We start from the raw sequence: 24,933 nt of genomic DNA, 5'->3' as shown, positions 1-24,933 counted from the left end.
TAATAATAATCTGCATCACTACATGCCGGGTAACTTTACATTGTCCCCTTTAATCCTCACGGCAAACTTGTGGGATAGGAAATATTATTCCCATTATACAGCTGAGGAAAACTGAGGCTCAGAGAAGTTAAGTGACTTGCCAAGGTCACACAGCCCTTAAGTGGAGATGCTGTGATTCAAATCCAGACCTGTCCTCCCCTAAGACCAACCTCCTAACCATCACACTAGGAGCATCACACCAGCTTATCTTATTTCCAAGAGGATTCACAGGCAGTAAATCAGGAAAATGCAACAAACACGGTGAAACCGGACGTGAAAGATCTCTCATGACTTCCTTGATATTTAACCCAATCGGTTGGATTCCAAATTGTTGCAAGACGGCCATCCACGGGAACTGACTGATCCGTGGGCAGGACTGATGACGGCTCAAGAGGGTGACATGTCACAGCGCTGTGGACTCAGCGTGGTCCTGTCAGCTGACCCCCTGACCCCCTTGCACACCATCAGCCCGCGGTACAGTACCTGGGATGTGATGGGCACCCCAGGTGGCAGAGACAAGCCAGCTAAGGGAGGCCCTACTGTGGACACTGCCCACCTCTCCCGTCCACCCCGAGCCCCGGCAACTAGACTGACACTCACAGATGGGCCTGATCCAATCCGAAGAGTGAGGCATGATAGCTCTTGAGTTAACTGGAGATTTTGTAAGGATTGGATGGGAACATGTGAACCTACGATGGAGACTGAGAACAGGATTCAGTCCATTCCACAGTTAAATAAACACAACAACAGACCCCAAAGGGCAGATGTGCGGACACACCACGGGAGGTGCAGCGGTGGTCTGCGGCCCTCCCCTCCCTGCTGCTGACCGGCCCTTAGCTGCACCAGGCGAAGAGAAAGCTCTCTCTGCTCGGATCTGGTCCAGACTCCCCTCCTCCACCGCCATGCGCTTGCGTTAGCCCCCTCTGGGGTTCTCGGCCGGCACTGCCCTGCCCTGGGAATGCCTTTGCTCTCATTTTGTTTAGTCTCCCTGGACATTTTCTGTCCTCTATGGTTCCCCGGCCTGTGGCCGCCCCCTTCGATGCAGTCCTAGGAAGGATTTTGAAATGCCTTTCCTTCGACTGGGAAGACCACCTTTCCAACCAGGTCTGTGTGTCTTGTTCAAGGTTCTTTCAGCTGCAGGAAACACAAACCCAGGGCCGGCTCCAAGAGCACACAACCTGTACAGTGGCACGGGGCCCCCGCTCAGAAGGGGTCCCCACTTGGTCTCATGCTCTCCTGTCGCCACCTTGAAATTCTTAAAAGTGTTTGAACAAGGGACCCCACGGTCTCCTTTTGCACAAAGGCATTCCGGAAATTCAAATTACCAAAGGAGATAACTGGAAGGACAAGGGGGCGTCTCAGAGAACCCAAAGGCAAGATTGTGGTCAGGCACCACGGGGCTGGAAGCAGGGCCTGGAGAACCAAGACGAGCCCAGGAGGCCTCGTCCGCTCTCTCCCTGAGCCCTCATTTCTGCCCCCTGCCTTATTCTCGCTCTGAGCGAGACAACATGACTGCTGGCCCACAAGATTCCCTCTCCTCTGTTCCAGGATCCTTCCCGACGGCGACTTCATGCGACAGAGGATCAGCTCTGGCCAAGGGGACGGGGCCCCACAAGACCAACACGGCCTCCTTCCAGTGGAAGCAGAAAACCGAGTCAGCAGTTGGCAAAGAGCAAGTCTGCCTTCCCGTGGAGCAGTCAACCGCCCCCGGCTGCCGCAGCCCAAAATTTACGGCTTTACCATCTCAGGCTCACTCTCCCGCGAGCTGCCCTTCTGGGAATGAAGTCCACAAATGTACTGGGTGATGGATTAGTTGACCTCCAACCCTCAGTCCATTTCCAGCTGCGCTATTGATTTGGGGAAAATCCTATCCCCTCTTGTCATTTTCTTTCTCCTCCTGTTTAAAAACAAACCGACCGAAATAAACAAACAAAACTGCACAAGGCAGCTGGGGCGGTGAACAATACAGATATCTGTGAAAATGGCTGGTCTCGAAAGACGCTTCTCACACATACAATAGAATGCGTATTTTCTAAGACTTTGTAAGCAAGCTGTATATCTTCGGCCCTTCAGAGTGTGAGCCTCAGTAACTCCTTGTAAAGCTTTCTCTGGGGCCATTCAGAGTTCTGGGTGGACGGATAGTAGCCTCCCCAAAGGAAGTTGATTAGACTCTGGGAGATAAATCTTCTTCGCTTCCTTCCTCTCCGAGACGATTACGAGGAAAGTGCTCCCGCAGGCCCGCCGGGAACAAAGGCCCTGTGTCCAGCGGGGCACCCCCCGCCCCGACCTCTCATGCATTATGAATCAAGACCTCATGAGCATTTCATAAAGCGTTCCACGCTCTGAAATGGCCGCTGCCCATCCTCGGGCTGCACGCTGCAGGGACCCCCTCAGCCCCTTCAGGCTGCTGTCCCCCTGCTGCCCCCACACCAGCCCCAGGGGACTGCCAACCACCCCCAGCCACAAATGCCAGCCAGGCCTTCTGCAGATGCCGCCCTGGCTGACGCCCATGGCTGGAGGCCCCCTTCTCCACAGGGCTCCTCCACTTCCCCTTCACCATCTCGCCCCCTCTCATGGGGCCCTGACCTGCAGGGGTGCTGGGGACCCTGAGCAAGTAACAAACACAAGCTTTGGGGGCAGGCTCAGCGGCCTTCAAATCCAACACCCACTTCCCAGCCCCCTGCCTCTCGTCTCCTTGTCTGCAAAGAGGGAGATGATGACAACAGCGCTGATTTCACAGGGGCGGTGAGAGGTTAGCTGTGATCCCTGTGTGAAGCACGTGGCAGCGGGCCTGGGCCACAGCGAGAGTGGGGTCAGCTCTGGCCAGGGCAGTCTATCTGTGTGTCTGTCTGTCTCCTTCTCTGTCTCACCCTGTCATGATATGTTTTTACATCCTCCCTTAGGCAGAGGATGCTCATGAGATGATGCTCATGGGGAGCAGCGGTGGTTACTAGGGAGGGCAAGGGAGCAGGTGGCTGAAAATGCATCCTGAGAGGCAGGGAGGTGGCGGCAGGCGGGACAGCCAAGCCCCTGGCGCATGCTCCGTTGTCCCACTGCACATCACTCACAAAACACAAATACAAAGATAAAATTATTAAGCATTTCCAGAAGGCTACTGTAGAGCATTAAATCCTGGGCACAGGCCTGTCTGAGCATAGGGCCATTTGCCCATGATGCCAGCCCTGACTGTAGCTATTATTTCAATTTATCCGTCACCCTAATTCTTTGATTCAAGAAAGCCATTCATTGAATAAACATCTTCTAACCATTTGGGAGTATCTGCTGGAGCTGAGCACAGACATACGCCATAAGCCAGCAATTCCACTCCTCGGTACACACCCAGCAGGACTGCAGGCACTTGTAAGAACTTGCATCAGAATGTTCTCAGCAGCACTACTCACACTGGAAACGACCTGAATGTCCATCAACAGGAGAATGGTTAGACAAATGGGGCCCATCCATATGGTGGAAAACCACCCAGAAGAAAGCTGACTCACAGCTCCACACGACAACAAGGCTGGATCCCACAAATGCAACACTGAAGGAGAGAAGCCAGATGCAAAAGAGCGTCTGTGGTTCCGTGTGTGAAGGCAGGACAACGAATCTGGGCAGTTAGAGGTCAGGATAATGCTTACCCCTGGGGGAGTCAATGGGGGCACGAGGGGGGCTGGGAGCTGGTAACGTGGGGTTTCTTGATCTCAATGCCGATCACGTGGTTGTGTTCAGCGTGTGAGCATTAGTGGAGCTGTACACTTCAAAGTGTGCGCTTCTCTGTATATACTATATCTCAATAGAAAGTAAAGTGTACAATAACCTTTCCCCGGGCTCACTCAGGGGACGACCAAGGGGGTGAAGGAGCTGACTCGGGCCCCCCCCCCAGGGCAGCCCCCAAGTCCTAGGTCTCCTTTGCCCCCTGCCTGTTTCCTTACGCTAGATGTGATTTTGTGACACTCAGAACATCACTTTGAGTGCAATGGTGACAAGAGAGAACCTGAAGGTTCAAGGCCAGGAAATATGGCCCCCCGGCATCCTCTTGGTTTTATTTATGGAAGATTGGTACAGAGTGATAGAAAAGCAAAATGAGGGAATACTGCACAGCCACTGGAAATAATGCTGGAGAAGACCACTGAGTGACTCTCAAGCCTGTGAATGAGGGCGGCTGTACCCTACAGGCAAGCCAACAAGTTAGCCTGCTACAGTTCTACAGCTGCTAGCAGAAGACACGAGACTCCTGGAGCAGAGACAAAGGACTTTATTACTCGCCGCACAGCAGGTAGCACGAGCTCCAGGTCTGCATCAGTTCTCCTCGCCCCAGGTTCCAGCGGGTGATGTGAAGGGACCCAGTGGATGCCCCACACACAGCGTGTTCCTCCCTGCTGAGGAACCTTGAGCTTGGGAAACCCAGATCTCTCCTGCTGGGCAGGAAGCCTGCCCGAGCTTTGTCCTGGAGGGAGACTCCGTCCGTATTACACTGGGCAGAAAACAAACTTGCCCTTTGCTTGGCGGGAGGCACTATGTCTAACCACCAAGGCCATTTGCCATACAAACATCCTTGAAAAGATGGTCAGTGCGTGTGCTTGCAAGACACATAGGAACCTGAGAGACACGTGGAGAACAGTCTCCCCACAATGACACAGAAGGAAATTTGGGGTCACTGAGAAACAGGTACAAAACAGTCCACACGTTGTGATCCTGAGTTCTGGGTATACACACATGCACATTACATAAGCTATCACAAGACTGGCGAAAGATACCCACAAATGTTCACATTCCCTCTGAGTATTCTCACGTTTCTATAGTGAACAAGCATTACTTTTACATGCAGAAAAATAAACATAAAATATAGTTATCAGGGCAGGCCCAGCGGCATAGTGGTTAGGTTCGCGCACTCTGCTTCAGCAGCCCAGGGTTCACAGATCCCAGACGCAGACCTACACACCACTCATTAAGCCATCCTGTGTTGGCATCCCACATACAAAATAGAGGAAGATGGGTATGGATGTTAGCTCAGGGCTAATCTTCCTCAGCAAAAAAAAAAAAAAAAAAAAAGTTATCATTGTGGCTAAGAATAAATAGCTAGCCCTTGCTCTATGTTCACAAAATGGCAAGCCCTGTACTGAGCACATTACATGTATCACCTCCTTTAATCCTCACAACGGCCTATGAGGCAGGTCTGTTTACTATGCTCATTTTCCAGATGAGGCAAACTGAGCCTGGAGAGGCCACACAGTAGGGAATGAGTACAGCTGGATTCTGAGCCCAAGGGGAGTGGCCGCAGACGTCAAACTCTTACAACCACTTTCCTCTGTGCCTCGAATGAAGCCTTATTATGACAGGAGAGAAAGCCCTCTTACCAGCAGCATTTTATTTATAGATGTAATGATAAGTTTAAAAAATAGAGACAAGAATTGTTTTCTCTCCACCCGGAAAATTAAACGAATATAAATCCCACCATAGTTGGATAGGAAGACCGTGTAATATCCAAATGTTTATGATGAAGTCAAAAAGGCAGGGCAGACAATTTGTGCAGAGCAATGTTGCAAATTTGTAAGAAAAAGATACATATATATATATATACACATACATACAAGGGAACAAAAGCACCTGAACACAATATGCAAAGAAATTGCTATGTCTGCTTTAGGGGGAAAAACTCTTGGTGATATTTTTTTCTTTTCCCCATTTTCTGAATTTTCTATAACATGGTTATACTTCTTTTATAACGAAAAATGTAATAACAATTTAAGAAGCAAGATAAAGCACAAATGAAGCCAATCATAGGCTATGAGAGCTACTACAGAGTGTCAGTCCGCTCCAGCCAGAGGTCGTGACCCTGCCGCCAGTGGGCCTCGTCTGCCTGAAGAATGTTCTACTTGGCTGAATCCCTGTTTAAACAAATACTCATTGCTTTCTGTCTCTATAAAATAGGGAGGTTTCAGATAAAATCCATCTTTCTCTGAACCCGTGCCTTCCTCTAACCCAGCAGTGCCACTCCTGCGATAGATTCGATGGAAATGTGTATGTGCGTACACCAAAGGTGCATTCTAGAATGTTCACAGCCACTCCATTCATAATAGCCCCGCACAAGAAACCACTTGAATGCCCATTGCAGTGGATGAATAAATGAACTGTGGTGCATTCGCACCATGAAAGACGGTACAGAAGCTAGAGTGAACGATCTACAATGCAGCCCAAAACTGGTATGAGTTACAGACACAAGGTGACGGAAAGAAGCCAGACCCCAAAGCATAGCCTGTAGGTGAAGTGTGAATACAAACCAGCAGAGCTGATGCCTGGTGTTAGAGGTCGGGACAGGGGTCACCTCAGGGATGGGGGGACATCGAGGCAGTGATGCTGGGGCATGAGGGGGAAGGTGGGATTTCGGAGCCAGGCGTGCTGTTTCTTCATCTGGTTGCTGGACTGTGTGTTCCGTTTTCAAAAATCCACCCAGCTGTACACTTTTGATTTGAACACCTTTTTTTGGCATGAACGTTATTTGTGGGTTCCGACTCCTAGCGCCCCTGTGCACAGCAGAGCGGAGCCCTGCCCCGTCTTTCTTGCACCATGCTCTCTCCTTCTGGAGCTGTATCAGACAACGTTCCGCTGCTGTTCACGGGGTTTTCGTGGCCAGTTTTTTCGGATGGGGGTACCCAGGTCCTTCTTCCTAGTCTGTCTCAGTCTGGAAGCCCCACTGACGCCCGTCCACCACGGGTGACCTGCAGGTATTGGAAATCCCGGCGGCAGAGCTTTCAGCATCACAGGCACACACAGTGTGACAACCAGCAGACGGTGGTGTGGTTCCCTGAGCAGGAAACGAACCCGGGCCACAGTGGTGAGAGCGCCGAATCTTAACCACTAGACCACCGGGGCTGGCTATGAATGTCACACTTCAGTTAAAAACAAAAACCTTAAAATGACAAAAGCAAATATGATAAAATCTTGACATTAAAAAAAAAAAAAAACCCAAAGTTCTGGTTTCTCTTGAAAAATCAGAAGCTCTAGAGAGCAGAGCCCTCGTGGTAAAGCTGGCTCTGGCCTCCCAGGCTCACCGAGCCCGGGCACGGCCTCCCCACTGCCTTACCCACCTCCTGGCCCCGCAGGCACTGGCATCTGCAGTCTGTCACTTCTGAGGTGACAAAGCTGAGGCTCAGAGAGAGGACGTGGCTTGCCTGGGTCCACACAGCAATGCGGGTGGCAGAGCAGCGGCTGGAACCGAGTTTCAAGGCCCTCAGGGCATCGCCCCATGCGGGCCAGGCTAACCTCGTCTGGGCTGGAAGGAAGAAATGTCCGATTCAAGGTTAAAGCCGAATTCTCACTACGACTTCAGCAACTGGAGGCCGCTCGTCCTTCCCCTCTGGATTCTAATCCTCGACTGCCATTGTTTCAAGTCCTGCTGCTCTTGATTTTTCTCTAACTTTTAAAGCAACTGAGACCCACTGAGAAAGGGGTACTGGCCCCCTGCTGAGGCCTAAGCTGAGGGGTGACTTTGCTGAGAGCAGAGCACTGGGTACGCTCCCAAGATCGAGAGACTCGTGGGCATTAACGCAGGTGGGTGTCCTGTGGGCTAGTAATCCCAGTAACACAGAAATGGAAAATCCTGGGTTCAACTCCTTCCACAACCTGGATCCTCTTATTGCAACCAGTTCTCTGGGGGTAACTTCCGGGAGCAAGGAAAGTGGCGACTTAAAGTATTCTCCCCTAGCTGGTGCCTGAAATTCCACCACGAAAGCTTCCATCCTGTTATCAGTTCTCTTCCCCTGGGAGGGCACCGCTTCGCTATCGCCAGTCCTGGGCACCTCACTGCGGAGGCAGGAGCTGAGAGCAGCTTTCCCAGGTGGAAGGAGGGGCCCTCACAGAGCACTAGCCCCTGGACAGAGGAGGGCCGGGGAGGATGGCAGAGTGGGCAGCAGGGAAGAATGCGTAGTAAGCCCCTTCTGTGTTTGGGTGAGGTCCTTGCCCTCCAGAGAGGGCACCAGATGGACAAAGAACTATAATGGAGCAGGGACAAATGTTCTGGGCACACAGGAGAGAAAGCAAACACAGATGGAAGAGGGTTCAAGTCACTTAATGTCGTTAAGCCTTATCTTCCTTGTCTGAAAAGTGGGGGTGATGCGAGCGCCCACTGAGGAGGACTGTCATGAACTTGTGTGAGTGAGACTTTCATGGGTGAGAAACTCAGGAAGGCACTAAGCACAGTGCAGGCATGCAGTAGGTGCCCAATAAATGCAAGCAAGGAGGAGACGTCACCATTGCGCTTGGGGCCGGCCCTGCCTGGTGGTTCTCACCAACAGTCTTACCCACTGAGTCTCGTTGGCCCAGAGGCTTCCCCTTCATCCCACCTGATGGATTCAGTTCCTGAGCCTGGCAGCTCCAGGAGGGTGGAAACCTTGTTGTTGATTTCCCCCGGGGTTTCCCCAGCAGCCAGAACCATGTTACACAGGGTTGACACTAAGTATCTTGTGACCGAGTGAATGAAGGAATGCACATTTCAAGGCTAGCTCAAATGGCACCTCCTCTCTGACTTCTGATTGCTCCTCCCCTGGGCTCCTCTGCACCCCTCACCCCTCACCCCACAGTGCTCTCTCAGCACATGACAGCGTGTTTTCTCATCCACTCAGTGCCTAGGGCTGAGCGTGCAAGACATGAGTCAACACTGATAAAGCTGGTGAGGCAGGAGTGAATGAGGAGGGAGTGATTAGACCATAAACCATGTGCTGAGCCTCTGGCTCCTGGCCACAGGGAAGCCTAGTCTCCCATTTCCTCCCTTCCCCTCCTGTCCCGGCTCCTGGCTCCCCTCTGGTTTAGGATGCAAAGAAAACAAGTAGTGGGTCCTCCTGCCTCTGGGCTTTGTGGGGATTATTCTAGCTCAGAGGGGCAGTCTAGAAAGATACCGGGACAACCTCTTTCCTCTCCTGGGCCAGAGCTGGAGGGCATCCCTGGAAGACAGGCTGATAGGATGCGGGCAAAGGGCTGATCAAGCGAGTGGCCTGAGGCTTCCATTCCTTAACTTCAGGCTGTGGGTGGGGTCCTTGCAAGGGGTCTGCAAATTCACCAGTGAACAGAATTTAACAACGGTTCCAGTATATATTTGCTATTTCACAAATTTATAAAACATAGGCTTGTTTACCATTGCTGTCCTAAATTTGCAGTAGCCTTTTACCCTCGGGCATTTTCTGAATCACCAGATGATGGAGAGCACAGGTGGGGGTTCAGTCCTGGAGCCCCCCCACCCCTCCTCCCCCGGGACTCTGCTCTCCGGCCCCCCAAGCACAGACCCTGGCGGGCATATTTGCACCTGGCCAGTCAGCTGCTCTGGCTGTAGCTGATTGGACCAGGGGCGGTCACCTGACTCAGTCTGGGCCAATCAGATTCTTCCCCTGAGCGTGCGCCTCCGCCAGGTTGCGTTTAGGGTTTGCGGTTCGTAATTTTAGATGCCGGGGGCCAACATCTGCCGCGTGGATAGAGGACAGCAAGCAGGTTGGCAGTCACAGAAGATGGAGAAGGGATGCCACCAGGGTCTCTGATGGCCTTCCACCTGGTCTGACCCCTCCTGAGGCCCTGCTGCCCTTGGTCAGCAGGAGTCGGTGGCGTGTGTCTCCATCTATCCCCCTTGCCCCTCAAGCCCACCCAGGTGGTTCCTAACAGCTCTGACAACTGCTCCCACACTTTCCGTTTTTACATGAAGCAGGGGCTTGCATTTGAAAGGATTCAGAACTAACTGTCTAGGCAGCATGGAAACCCCAACCTCTGTAATTAAAGTCATTGTGTGATAAAGCAACATCAAAGATCTGGCTTCTCTCCATAACAGGATTCTTGAAAAGTAGACGAGGAAAGGGCATATTTATCCTCCTTCCAAAGACAGTGTTTTATTAGCTTCCTTGTTTTGAAAAAAAAAGTCAACCAGCGACTTCCTTTAATTGGGCTGATCTGCCCAACAAAACCCCAAGAGCAGCTGTGTGCCTTGGCCTTTCCCTTTCGCCAAAGGATCTTGTTACTTAGTCCACGGTGCCTGTGTTCAAGAAGAATCTGAGACCCTGTATTGGAAACAGTGGAAGGGGTGGCTACGCAGAAGGGACCACCCGTGTTTGGGTTGGGATATGACGGTGAGGGTCAGAAGTAGGGATGAGAGAACCACAGTGGTTCACGGTTTGCTGTGTGGCCATGGACAAGGTTCTCCTGGCTCTGTGCCTCTTTTGTGAAATGAGCTGGACTCTAGTGCTCAGCTCCCTTCCACGGGGGCTTTGTAGACTCAGAGGAGGACAATCCTTACCGTGGGCTCCCTCCTGGTCACCCACAGGTGGCCCTGACCCCCCTCACATGCAGTCTGGAGGGCAAAAGAGCAAAGGACGAACAGCTCTGCCCTGGGTCCTGCCCCCTTGGTGCCTCTTACTCACTAAAGCCGTGACCTCTGACCACTTTACCCGAGAAGCTGTCCCCATCATACCCTAGACACACAGTGTTGGGTCCACCCAGAGCTTTTTAAGTGGATTAATTCCAAACAACCAAAATTGGGAGATTTCAAATAAAACCCAGATTTCTGACGCTTCTTGAAATATTAGATGATCTGGCAAAATTGAGCCACAGTCCCAACATGACCAAGTTCACGGAGCGGGGTGGTGGTTGTCACTTCAGAGGGAGCCCCTGCTCTGCGTGCCACCACAGTCCCCATTATGGGAGGACCCAAACGACCCAAATTACCCCGGGGCGTGGGCCTTTCAGTTTTAAAACCGGACAGTCCTGGGGCAAACCAGGGCAGTTTGTCAGCCTGGTCCTCATCCAGAACGTTTGCTCACTTGTGGTCTCTGTCTGGCCCCAGAGCCTGAGTTTGCAACCCCCTTGTTAATTGTATGTTAATTATATATGTTAACCACATGCCTTCCCACACCCTATCTCTTTGCTGCGCTACCCCCTGACTCCCCTTTATCGTGTGATGCCCCCACCTGCCCTCCACCACCAGCACCTGCATTTCTCTGCCTGGCAGCTTTCTTTGGCCGGGACCCCCTTTGCCCACCTGTAAGGCTGGCCTGCCAGAAGTGCTGAAGGCTGGTGCCCCTGGGAGCAGCCCTGAGCCCACCCTTGAGGGAGCAGAGGGCCAGCACTCAGCTGCCTGGACCTTGGGTGGGAAGATGGTCAAGTGTGTCCCACAGGGCAGCCTCCAGGTCCCCAGCAGGACTGAGCCCCGGTTCCTGTGGCGATCACTGGCACCGCAACGCTGCCCGTCGTGGGCTCCCTCCCTCCCCTGTCTCACCCCGCAACTCCCCTACTCCTGTATCTCAGACCACCTCCCAGATAAACCCCTCGCACTCGAATCCTTGCCTCAGGTTCTGCTGGTTGGGGACCCAAACTAGGTCAACCACGACATCCCCAGCACCCAGTGCATGTAAGGCACTCGAAAAACATTTTTGAACCCATCAGTGAAGCAGCAGTTTCCTGGGGTTTGGTAAGCAGCCTCCTTGCTAACTGACAGGCAGCACACTGGGGGCTAAGAGCCGGGCTTCAGAGTCGGACCCAGAGACCAGTCGCATTTGTGTCACTTACCAGGGTCAGTTACTGCCCCTCTGAGCCTCAGGCCCTCATCTGTGAAATAGGAACAATCGCCACTCGCCCCAAAGAGTGGTTGTGAGGATGGTGGGGAGGCAGGAAGGCTCACGGCAGTGTCTGGCATGGGGTGAGTGCTCCCAAAACGCAGTACCGTGTGTGGTCCTTGTTGATGTCACTGGTGTCCATCTACCCAGACCAGGAGGACGCCCAGCAGTCTAATGATGAGATTGTCAGCACCTGAGGGCGGGTTCCTGGGCGCTTGGGCTCCTGCTGCCCCAGGACACAGGAGGCTGAAGCACACCCGCCGGAATGAACCAGTTTTCCTTCCCAGCGGGACTTGCGTTGGCGGACAAGCTGCCTGAAGTTGACTCAGTGAGAACATTTTACAATGGCCAGAGCAGAAGCAAAGTTCGGAGAGGAGCCCAGGGAACATCCCAGAACAGTTTCTGCATCTCAGGCATAGAGCCAGGCAGGGAGGTGAGGGGTCCGTGCTTAATGGCCCGGTTCTTGAGGCCTGAATTATCCATCTCCAGCAGGGGATAGATGCCAAGGACACTAGACATTCGAGTGGGTTGACAAGCCCCCACCGTGGTCAGTACTGGAGACTCTGTCCCTGTGTCTCCGTGACTGGCAGACACCACCACCCCCATCCGTCTCTAAGCTCCCAGCGCATAACATGCCCTTCCTACCATGCGGCCTTTGCACATGTAATAGTTTCCTATTGCTGCTTGCAGAGTTTGGGAGTCCCACGACCACCTCACTTCCTACACCAAGTGCAAGTTTAGGGGTTCCCAAGATCACCCACAGGTTTGATAATTTGCTAGAAGAACTCGTGGAACTCAGAGAAGCCAGCATACTTAGGTTCCAGTTGACCACAGTGCAAGGATGCAGCTCAGCATCAGCAAGGGAAGAGGCACAGGGGGCAGAGTTCGGGAGAAACCATGTACTAGTTAGCGTCCAGTCGTCCCCTCCCAAAGGAGTTGTGTGGACAGCACTTATTTCTTGCAGCACGGATGTGTGACAACATGGTCAGAGTATTGCCATGTAGGGAAGCTCCCCCGAGCCTTGATGTCCAGTTTCTATTGGGGATCGGTCATGTAGACATGGCTGACCAACCACATGGTTGACCTTAACCTCCAGCCCCTGCAGGGGTGGAGCTGACTGTAGACCCCAGGCCCCCAGCACAAATCACGTTGTTGGCAGAGACCATGCAGTGTGGCCCAAGGCCCCAGGTAAACAAAGACACTCTCAGACAGGATGTTCCAAGGGCTTTGAGGTCACCTCCCAGGACAAAGGCCAATCCTTTACTGCATACTGTTATAACAACCACAAACGTGGTGGGCTAAAACAACTCAAATTTATTCTGTTACAGCTCTGGAGCTCAGAAGTCTGAAATGAGTCTTATGGGGCTAAAATCAAGGTGTCAGCACGGCTGGTTCCTTCCGGAGGCTCCAGGGCAGAATCCGTTCCTTGCCTCTTCTGACTTGTAGAGGCTGCCAGCATTCCTTGGCTCATGGCTGCATGACTCCAATCTCTTAATCTTGTCGTCACATCTACTTCTATAGTCAAATATTCCTCTGCCTCCCTCTTGTAAGGACACTTGTGATTACATTTAGAGTCCACCTGGATCCAGGTAATCCAGGATAATGCCCCCCCCCCCCCCGTCAAGAATCTCAACTTAATCACCCCCACGATGTCCCTCTGGCCATATAAAGTAACATCCACAGGTTCCAGGGATTAGAGCCTGGACATCTTAGGAGGCCATTATTCAGCCGACCACAGTTCTCCCCAAAACGCCCCAGATCTTCCGTGGAAAATGTCTCCTCAACCTTCAGATTTCAGCCTAAACTTCATCATCCACAGGGGCTTTTCAGGAGTCGGAGGTCAGAGAATCCCAAGTTTGACTTCTGGATTTCTCTGTTATTTCTCTTTTCTCAGCCTCCTAGAGCCTCGGTTGGCAGACAGTCCTTATAATGTAATGTAAGCAGGTAATGCCCACGAAACGCCCGGCACCTCCGAGGCGTGCCGCAAGCACTGGGTCTGGTCCTGCTTTTACTTTCCCCCATGAAAAGCCCACAGCTGGGTCCTCACAAACTAGCAGAGCTGGGAGGACTCAGAGCACGTGGCATCTCGCAGACCTCTTCACTCAAGGCCACCTTGCCAGACTTTCCCATTTGCAGGCACTACCTAGAGTGGATTTTTTCAATCTCCTTGTTTTTCTATTTATATATTGATAAGATCTTGAAGGAATGTGAGTAGATCCAAATTTTAGGACAAGTTTGAGCAGGCATCAGTGTTCAAAAGTCAAAGCCATAACGTGCATCTGACTTCTAGAAACATTGTCTGAACACGTTGATCCCCAAGAGTCCCCTGCTTGTCAAGCACTGCTCTTCTGACACCAGCCCCAGCTCGTCCACAGGTGTGAAACACTGTGGAAGTGCCCTGGAACCTTATCTCCAAAGGAGGGCACACCCTTCCCTTATAAATAAGCCCAGGAAAGCCCACCTGCCATCTGAGCTAACTGTTGTCTGCAACACAGCAGTACTATTATTTAGTTCATATTTTAAAAAATCAACCCACTGTGGTTTGTCATTTCTTAGCCTTGCTGGAGGTGACAGCCGTGAAACCAGGGTTCTGATGAGCTGTGTAGTTCAGTGATTAACAACACAGACAGTGGATCCAGAACATCTAGGTGAAAGGCTGAGTCCTCTACAGCTGTGTGACCTTGGGCAAGTTACTTAAACTTCCTGGGCCTCTGTTTCCACCTCTATAGAATGGGAATAATGATAGCATGTACTGCAGAGGGTGGTTGAAAGGATTAAAGGAGTTAATATATGTAAGGCGCTTAGAACAGCTCCGGGCACGCAGTGGTGTACTGGTAAACGGCTGCCACATGGCTCTGTGGTGAGCCCTGATTTGCAGTGTTTGCTGGTTTCCCATTTCCGTAGCGGCTGATTTCAACGGCTGATTTCCGGTTTCCATCATGGCTGATTTCGAGCCACCAATGTGAGGTCAGGGAGCGAGGAGCTGGGAGGGGACAAGCACGGTGGGCTCCTGTGAGCCGGTTCTCGCTGGCTCCAGCACACCTTTGAGTGCATGGCACCCGGGGAGCATAACGTTACTCAGTGGCTCTCAGAGGGAGGCCCCCGGACCAGCAGCATCAGCACCACCTGGGGCCTGGTTAGAAATGCAGATTCTTGGGCCCCATCCAGACCCATTGGATCAGAAATGCTAGGGGTGGGCCCGGCAATCTGCGTGGTAACACACTCGCCAGGTGTTCTGTGCCTGTTTAAGTGTCAGAACAGCTGATGGAAGTGTTAGCTTCTGTTAGTGTAAGTTTTAATACATTCCAACAATTACCATAATGACTGTTCCTCTGTGTGCCCTGAAGTCACCAGGCAAATCGTCAGCCTTATACATCACTTTTCGAGAAGATTCACCTAATCCCTGGGGACACTGAGAGCCATAGGAGCAGAGGGACAGCCCCAGGGCCACACAGCGTGTCTGTGACAGAACCAGGACGGGAGCCAGGTCACACACTCCCGCCAGGTCCCCTGCCCCGGACCTTCTCTCCAGTGATGGCAGGGGGTCCATCTAACGCCTTTCGTATTCTGACTTTTCTTGTTTGGTGGGGCTTGTGGTTTTCAAAAGCCCCTGGGGTGAAGGGAACATGATTCCATGTGAGAAAGCGCAGGTTTGAGGCCAGATCACTTTCCAAGTGCTGGTTCCGCCACTTCTGGCCGTGTGACGAAGGGCAGGTGGTTTAGCCGTGCCCACTGGGCACCCTTCAGCGGCAGATGGGGACGTGGGGCCACCTCGCTCATCCACAACAGGCTGCACCAACACCTGGCCGCTGAAGGCAAAGGGGCCGCAGGGTCGTCACAGGGGTGAACTCGCAAATCTGAAACCAGAGCCCGGAAGCAGCGTTTCGCAGTGGAACCTGATACCGTGAAAACAGCCTCTGGCGTTAGCTTTTCTCTTTTAACTGAACTGAAGTGCAAATCATGAATAATTAAATAGCTGTCTTGTCCCGTCCTTGTGATGGATTCCCAGGGCTTCCTGGGGCATTTGGGGTTGTGCGGATTGGGTCTTCTCTGCCAGGGCCCCCGAGAGGGGGTCACCTCTGCGGGGGACCCCCAAGGGGGGACATTGACTGTAAGCAGCATTTGCACCATCCTCCTCCTCACCTGGCGCCCTTACCTCTGCCATCTCCACCCTCCCCTTCAGGTTTGTTAAAGACCCTTTTCACTGCAGTACAAGTAATGAGTGAAGTCGCCAGTTTGGCCTTCAGAGAAATCTATATTCAACCCATCTCAATTTTCCCCAGTTTTTATGTCATAAACCTAATCAACACAATGTTTGACATCTTTCCCACATTCCCTCCCAGTCCTGGTGACACTGCCAATATTTTAGGAGAGACAGTAGCCCCCATTTACTGAGCGCCCACTGTGGCCCAGGTGCCCTCCTAGGGGCTGGGCATGGAGAAGGGAAGGGGGCAGACAGAGCTGCCGCCCGGAGCCAGCACTGGACAGGGAGGCCGACAGGGGAGAGCTCACACAGGACTAAATCCTGTCCCTGCAGCCTGAGACGCTCCTGGGAAGAAAAGAAAGCCCACCATTGGCAGAGAGGCCCGGAGGCCAGGGGGTTGGGCGGGGGGCCGCACACCACCTCCTCCTGCTCTCATGTTCCAGGCATTTCCTCTTGCAGAGTCCCAGAATCATTTCTTTTAATGTGCAAAAATAAAACTTTATTTCTCTATAAGTGCACTCAATTTGTTCGTGAAGTAGAAGAACATTCTCAGTCTTGGCACTTGAGGATAATTAACCCTGTTACGGACTGAATGTTTGTGTCTCCCCAAAATTCCTACGTTGAAGCCCCAACCTCATAACGAGTATGGCTGTATTTGGAGATGGGGCCTAATCAAGGAGGTGATTAAGATTAAATTAGGCCATAAAGGTGGGGCCCTGCTCTGACAGGACTAGCGTCCTTACACAAAGAGACACCAGAGAGCTCACGTGCTCTCTCCACGTGCACACACCAGGGAAAGAACCTGTGAGGACATAGTAAGAAGGCGGCCGACGGCAAGCCAGGAAGGAGCCCTCACCAGAAACCACCTCAGCTGGACCTTGATCTTAGATTCCCAGCCTCCAGAACTGTGAGAAATCAATGTCTGGTGTTGAAGCCCCCCATCTCTGGTGTTTTGTCATGGCAGCCCGAGCAGACCAAGGCAGATTTAAGGCCTGGCTCTCGCACTACTTAGGGGGCATCCTGTATGGCACTTGCTGTTTCCCGTACAGTGGGACCTCGGGCTGCATCCACGTTTCCAGCTTTACAAACAATGCAAACGTCTGTCCTTAAAGGAACGTCACACAAGAAGAGCCCGTGTTCACAGAGTGCTTAGCCGGCCAGAGGGTCTTCGTTAACCCTTACCAGAATTAATTACTTTCATCCCCAGCACCCCTTGAGCTGGAAGTGCTCTTGTTAACTTGATTTAACACATGGAGAAACTGAGGCACAGAGGGGTGAAGCCACTTGCCTGGGGCACAGAGCCGGTAAGTGCAGAGCTGAGATCTGAACTCTCACAGAAAGGTGTGGTGAGGAGCTGGCATCAAGAGGGAAAGAGCCAGAGGGACCCGCCTTTGCTCTGTTCTCAGCACAAGCCCCGCCTCCTCCGGTGGGTGCACTGTGCCGAGAGCCACAGGAGAAGGTCTGGGCACAGGCGCCCACAGCGCAGGTGGAGCTCAGTGCCACCACGTTCTGTGCCGGGGTGCAGTGGCACAACCTGTGTGCAGCGTGACTCGGCAGGGCCCTCCCTATTCCAGAGGTGTGTCCTCCTTGGACCCTCTGCTGGTTCTCTGTCCTCAGGAAATACCTGCGCAGGTGCAGACGGAGGCCGCACACGTTCCTCGCAGCATTGTCTACAATGGTGAGGAATTGGAAACAGCCTCACTGTTCATCAGTACGCAAGTGCTTACATGAATTATGCTGTCGTAAAAAAGAATGCCACGTCTACATCAGGGTTTCTAAGCCTTGGCACTGGTGACATTTTGGGCCGGGTCATTCTTTGCGGTGGGGGCTGGCTGTGCACTGGCAGACGTTTAACAGCAACCCTGGCCTCGACCCACGGGATGCCAGTACCACCCCCTCCCTTGCCAGTCGAGATCATCACAAACATCTCCCGGCACTGCCAGATGTCTCCTAGCAGACAAAATTGCCTCTGGTTAAGAATCACAGGTCTCCCTACAATGAAGCATAAAGAGCCAACACAGACCGATAAGTGAGACGAACTTATAGAACTGGATGCATTTTTTTAAAACAAGCCTAAGCTATTTATCTATGTAGATATACAGAGAGGTGCCCGTACAGACACAGATAAAGTGGACAGCCACAGCCACAGACGCAGACCTAGACACAGACGGACACAGACGCAGACACAGATGCGACCACACAACAAGTTTTCCTGATTCCCTGCTCCATGCCCGGAACTGCTCTTGCTACCGGGAAAGAGCACGAACAACACGGACCCCCTGCTCTCCTGGGGTTGCTCTCTGGAGGGGAGAGGCTGGCAAGGAACAAAGACACCTGGTCAGGTGGTGAGCAGTGCTCTGAAAAATAACTGGGCCCAGGGCCTAGAGAGCACACAGGGTGCTGACTGGAACAGGGGTCAGGGCAGGCCTCTCTGAGAAGGCGACACTGAGCAGAAAGCTGCGTGAAGGAGGGAGTGCGCACAAGAACATGGGGGTGAGTGTCCTCCAGGCAGAGGGAGGGAGTCGTGCAAAGGCCCTGAGGCCGACTGTGCCACGTGTGTGTGAAGCACAGGGAGGAGGCCTGCGTGCCTGGACCGGAGAGAGTGGGATGAGTGGTAGGTGATGAGGTCGTGAGACATCAGGGTCCCCATCACAGCTGGCCTTGCTGCCATTGTAATGACTGGGTTTGCTCTGTGTGAACAGGAAGCACACAGGGTCTGAGCAGATGTCATCTGTCTTAGGTCTTGAAAGCATCACTTTGGCTGCTGGCTGAGAATAAACAGACAGTGGGGAACCAGGAGGGAAGTCAGCAGACGGTGGCAACACTCCGTGCAAGGGGTGGTGGCAGTTTGGACCATCTCCACCCCTTAAGCTTGAGATGCCGGTGGAATAGCCCACTGGGAATGTAAGGACGCCATAGGATGGGTGGGTCTGGAGGTAATGGGGAGGGAGAAGGGGAAGGAGGAGGAGAGGGAGAGAGGGAGGGAAAGACATCAGCATGGACTTTGGAGCCAACAGATGGGCTCCAATCCCAGCCCCACCACTCCCTAGCTTTGCGATCTTAGGCAAGTAGCGTCACCTCTCTGAGCCTCAGTCTCCTCATCTGTAAAATGGTTTGACAATATCGCCTCCCTCATAGATGAGAATGACATATGCTTGTCACGTAGTAGGCCCTCAGTTAAAATGGCAGCTTCCCCTGCATGGGAGGTGTTCTTGCTCCCCTCCCCCACACACCCAGCCAATCTCTCAGCTCAGCACAGAGGCCTCAGGCCAGGGCTCCTGGGAGGCCCAGAGCTCAGCCTTCCCACGTGCAGACGAAACCTGAGATCCTGAGTTCATGTGACCGCAGACCTGCGGGCCTGATGGCTATTGTCAAGAAGAGCCTTTTAGAAGAACTTCCAAGCAGGGGCCAGGTTTCAAGGCCCCTGAGGGCTTGTTAGAGCCAGCATTACCCCCACAGCCAAGCAGCCCTAGGGAGGGCCGCCTGCCCCCCTAGAACTCTCCAGCACTCCGCCCTGACAGCTGGTGTGCCCCCAGCCCGCCCCCAAAGACTGGGCTTGTGGTTGGGGTTTTCTTTCTCTTTCTCTCAGCCCGGTAACAGCCCCAGCCCCCAACGCCATCTCAGCACAATTCAGCAGGCTGGGAAGGTCAGAGCCCTCCCACAGCATCTGCTCGTGGGCTCATAAATCCACTCGAACAATCCCTGCCCAGGGCATCTCCGTGTCACACGGGTGGGGGTGCACAGCCCAAAGGGGGCCTCGAGATGCTCCCGAAAAGCGACACACACGGGCTTGCTTTTCCTCAGATGCTCTGTAGCACTATGGAAACAGCCATGGTCACATAACCAGCTGAAGAGAATGTTCTAGGATCTTTAAAGGGCCTGGCAGGAGTGAGCTGGGCCTGGAGGCAGAGCAGGGCGGTGTCTGGCGCTTTTCAAGCCACCAGCAACCTGGGACCTGCACCTCTTGTTCTTTTGGCAGAGGAGCCAGCCTGTGGGGCAAAATGGCTCCCCGCTCCCCCCACCCCCACTCCTCCATGTTGTCCAGAGCAACCAGAACGTGCCTGCTGAATGAATGCCAATCACTTTTATACAAATACCCAAACTGGGGCTTCTTTTGAAAATCAGAAGAACCGGGAACACACGGCCACCACAGTGAGGGGCGAGAGCTGCTCTCTTTAGCAGGGCACAACCTCTCCCCTTGGCCTCACTCCCCACCTCTCCATGCTGTCTCCTTGGCACTCAGCCTCCTTCCCTGGCCCCTGCCCAGAGAGGCCTCTGGGAGGCAAGCCCCATGCCTGGAGGAGGTGGGGGGCAGAACAAGGTGCAGGAGGCTTTTGCAGTTAGATTCAATAGACCTGGGAACAAGGAAGGGAGGACACGCTGAGGTCTCGGGCTGGAGAGCTGGGGTTGATGAGGAGATGGGGGGCTGGCAGATGGGGAGTGCAGGGAGGAAGGGAGGGCAAAGGATGTCCTCATTTGTTTGTATGTTGAGCCCCTCGCCTGGGGAGCTGTTCAGTCAGCAACTGAAACATCCAAGTCTGACCTGGAGGAGAGCACACGCAGTCTTCCACAAGCATGATCCTGTCCTCAGAGCAGCTTGAAATAAACACCGCTATTTTCACATCCGCTTGGCAAAAACTAAAAAGATTAATAACGAGAGACAGAAAGCAGATTAGTGGCTGCCAGGGGCGGGGGTTGGGGGTGGGTTTAGGGAGAGACTGCTTAACAGGTATGAGGTGTCCTTTTGGGGTGATGGAAAGTTCTGGAACTAGATAGTGGTGATGGTTGCACAATGTTGTGAATGTGCATAATGCCACTGAATGGTTCCCTTTAAAATGGTTAAAATGGTAGATTTCATGTCACATGTATTTTACCGCAGTAGAAAAAAGATGGATAATATCCAGTGTTGGCGAGGACACAGGGAGACGTGGGTGGAGTGTAGGTCGGCGCAGGGCCTCAGGAGGGTGGGTGGGTGGTTCATGTCATGATTTAGATGGTTCACCCAAAAATCTTTCAGAAACTCTGGAATAAAGATGCATGTGCAAAGAGGTTCAAGACAGAGATGTTAATTGGAAACAGACAAACAAAAGCTGGAAACAACCTAAATGCTGCATTAGGTTTCTGTTTTTGCAGAACAAACCGCCACCCACTTGGCAATTTAAAACAAGACACCCCCAGCCCCCTCCCCCCCATTTACAATTTCACAGTTTAATAGGTCAGAAGTCCTGACACGACACACTGACCTCTCTGCATCAAGGCCGAAACCAAGACGTCAGCAAGCTGCAGTCCCACCATGAGCTCAGGGGCCTCTTCTAGGCTCATCCAGTGTGGTGGCAGAATTCATTTCTTGCAGACCATCAGCCAGGAGTTGCTGTCAGTGCCTGGAGGCCTCTCTCAGGCCCTTTCCTCTCTGACACTTTCAATCTCCCCGCCAGGAGGAACCAGTCCCTTTTAAGGGATCGCCTGATTAGGTCAGGCCCACCGAGGATAGTCTCTCTTTCTTAAAATCAACAGCGCCATATAACATACCCTAGTCATAAGAGTGACACCTCATCATATTTACAGTTTCCTCCCACATTCAAGGGGAGGGGGCTCTTCAAGGATGTGGGTCCCTGGAGGTCATTGTAGAATTCTGCCTGCCACAGTGCCCATCAGTAAGGGCCTAGTTCAGTAAACTATGATACCTCCACAATCTTGAAAACTAAAGAGAATTTAAATGAGATATATCTACATGAACTGATGGAGAACGTTTTCCTTGATGCATCGTTAAATGAAAATAGCACATTGCAAAACTATAAGTATGTACATTTTATATATATGTATAGATATATAATTTCACTTATGTAATTTCATTTTATCAAAAAAATTCTATCTATGCATGCCTGTATATGTGTGTGTATCTTTGTACATGCACAAAGGAAAGAAAAATCTGGAAGAATACAGATGATTGGGGTAACCGCTATTTATAGTTTGGTCTGTATTCTTCTAGACGTTTTCCTTTTATTTTATACACTTCTGTACTATTAGAATTAGTTACATTGAATATCTATTATTTTTGTAGCTGAAAATGATGAAACATTAATAAGAAAAAGCTCATGACTTAGTCACTAGTCTAATCACTACATTTTTAAGGCACATGAAACTGTCTGCCCCCACAGGCCTTTTGATGTGATGACACGGGAGTAATTTTCAAGCCAGACTCGTCATTTTCAGTTTTGAAATATTCCTCAGTGACTCTTGAACTTACTCATTGCTAAGTGAGAGAGCCCGGAACTCAGAGTGAGGTGTAACCTGGAACAACACCTCCAGCACAATGTTCTTCACAAGGAGGGGGGTGGGCCGAGCTCTGAGTGGGTTGTCTACACTGGAGGCAAGCAGCAGCCCCTGAGGTGTGAGTCAGGCTGCGAGCAAGACCCAGCTGGTGATGGAAGGTCAGGGCGGACACGCACTCCAGGCGGCCAGTGGGGATGGGCACCCAGGGAGGTGGTATGAGTCAGCCTCAACGCAGAAAGTAGACACGATTCTAAGTATTTCTGGCTGAAAGCAATTTAGCACAAGGTACTAGGTGCTTACAAAACCGATGGCGGGCTGGGGAGCAGCTCCAGGCTCAGCTGCGGTAATGAGCCCCAGACACTGCAGAACTGACCTGCCAACAGAGCTGCCACAATCACGAGCGCGGAGAACCAGACAGCTGCAAGGGGACTGCTGAGTCAATAGTGACCTCAGAGCTGCAGTCCAGGGGTCAGAGCCCCATGGCTGCCCTACCCTGCTCTAGGCTCCCACAGAGCTGGAGACTGGACGACCTTGCTTGACAAGAGAACAGGCCACAAGAGAGACAGCCGCCCCCTCCTTCCCGCCTTCCAGATTTCACGTGAACGCAGCTGATTGGCATAATCAAATCTGCACCCAGAACCCTTGCTCCCAGGGAGTCCGAGGGCTTCATTGTTAACTTTTCAGCATCGGCAGCGCTAGAAGGAGGTAGGAATGAATACCGAGTACCAACGGTCATTACCCAGTAGAGGGACTATGCCACGGGAGGTCAAGGCACAGAGAGGAGACAGCAGAATCCGGCTCCAAGGCCCCACCACACGTTCACAGTCCCACTGGCAAGGACAGCCTTGACACAGCCTCCAATCCGGGTTTCTTGGATGACCAGTGGCCCTTAGATGTAGCAACGGGGGCAGGTTTCTCTTCTCTAACCTCAGTGTGGCTACACAGACGAAGTCCTGCTGAGCTCACGCTCTGATTATTGTGGATAATCAACATCCTAGTGGCCGTTCTGTATGGGGGGCACCATCATCAGCCAAGCCCCGTGCTGAGGGCCCCATGCACAACCAAGTATCGGATAATTTACAGCAACCTTATAAGATGGGGACTGTTGTTATTATTATCATTATTATTTAAAAAGTGATAAAACTGAGTCTCAGAGGAGTTTCGTAGCTTGCTCGAGGTGGCACAGCAACTGAGTGGCAGAGCCAGGTTAGAGTCCATCTACCTGACCACAACAGGACACTGGGGTACTGCTATTCATCTCTGCTTTTGTCTTTAAATGAGAAAATGAATCTGTGCTTCCTAAATGCAGTTGGTCTAGCGGACAATTATTCCAAAATACAGAATGCACGGGGAGGTAAACGATAAGAGGAACGCTTTGTGGGGCAGGCACCAGAATCACAGTGCTGAGTGGTCCCTGGACCCCTCTCAGAGCTAACGTCCTGTTCTAAAGCGAGTCGACCGACACTGCTAGACACTGGTCATCACCACAGCCACACTGGAAGTGACTGCCTGGGGGTCAGGGTGGGGTGGCGACACTACTTCTTTCAGGACACTCTGTCAGCATCCCTGAAGGGATCTACAATACGGGTCCCAGAGTTGCCATAGCAACTCCCCATCTGGGCTATTTAAACGAAATAAAGGAAGCATCCTCTTTCTCTAGGCTTTGAAGAGTGACTCCTTCATTCAACAAATACTTACAAGTGTCATCCAGGGTGGCAAACTCAAACGCTGTTAACATGAAGGAGTTCATGTCAAAGGATGGCAGGGGGATTAACTGGAGAGTTGGGGGCTGTAAGGCCCTAGAGAGTACACCCCCCAATCTGTATGGGCAGCCATCTCAGTCCCAGCCCCTCCTTGCTCTGTAGGAATGCAATCCTAGTGTTACTGGATCTTCAGATTTGTCAAGAAAAGTTGAGAGCTGGGTTTTTATGTCACATCTTTCCACTTTTAAACATTGGCAACCCATTCAAAATTTGGGGTGGGGCCTCTGAGTACTGTTGTGCAGGTTGTGCACTATACAATTCTGGGGTCACCAGTCTCATGTAAGTTCAAATGAGCAGTGCCCTCTGCGGTTGTGCATTGGCACACTGTGCAGCTCTGTATGTGCAGTCCCATAACATCAAGGGGCCAAATCTGGCTTGTGGGCCACCAGCTTGCCCATTCCAGCTCTCTAAATATCTGGCCATAGAGGTTTAGCTAAATTAATAATTGTCCAACCATCCAGTACAAGCCACAAAAAAACGATGACTATCGTAGTATTCACTGATGTGAAAAACTGTTCACCATATGTTGATAAGTAGAAAAAGCAGGTTGCACAAACATGAGAGGAGTGGAATCTCAAGTTTTGAAAATAAAAATGCATATGCTGCATTAACAAGTCTAGAAGGCTGTACCCCCAAATTCAACAATGGTCACCTCTGGGAGGTAGAGTATTTTATCTTCTTTGTCTCTATTCTAAATACTTTTATGATGGCAAGTAATACTCAAAAAATGAAAAAGTTTAAGTTCATTCTAAAAATGGAATCAGATTTTTTCTAGCAAAAGAGAGGACAGCGGGGCTGTGATCAAAAACGGTGGTTCTCAAGCTCAAAGGCGCGTCAGCGTCGCCCAGGGGCCGTGTTTAAATGCAGACTTCCGCCCAGCCCTGAGTGTGACTCAGGCCAGGGATAGGCCTGTGGAATTGCCTTTCACCAGATTCCTAGGTGATGCCAACACAGTCCCGGACCAGGCCCTTCACTGGGAAAGAGCATCTTTAGGCTCTACCCTGTGTAAAGAGCTCCTCATTAGAGTATCTAAGAATCACTCAGTAAACTTGCTAAAAATGCAGATTCT

Source organism: Ceratotherium simum, chromosome 30 (assembly GCF_057802395.1).
Source record: "Ceratotherium simum simum isolate JZ-2026a chromosome 30, ASM5780239v1, whole genome shotgun sequence".
Classification (NCBI taxonomy): domain Eukaryota; kingdom Metazoa; phylum Chordata; class Mammalia; order Perissodactyla; family Rhinocerotidae; genus Ceratotherium; species Ceratotherium simum.
The sequence above is the reverse complement of the archived record's forward strand: the minus strand, read 5'-3'. Positions refer to the sequence as shown.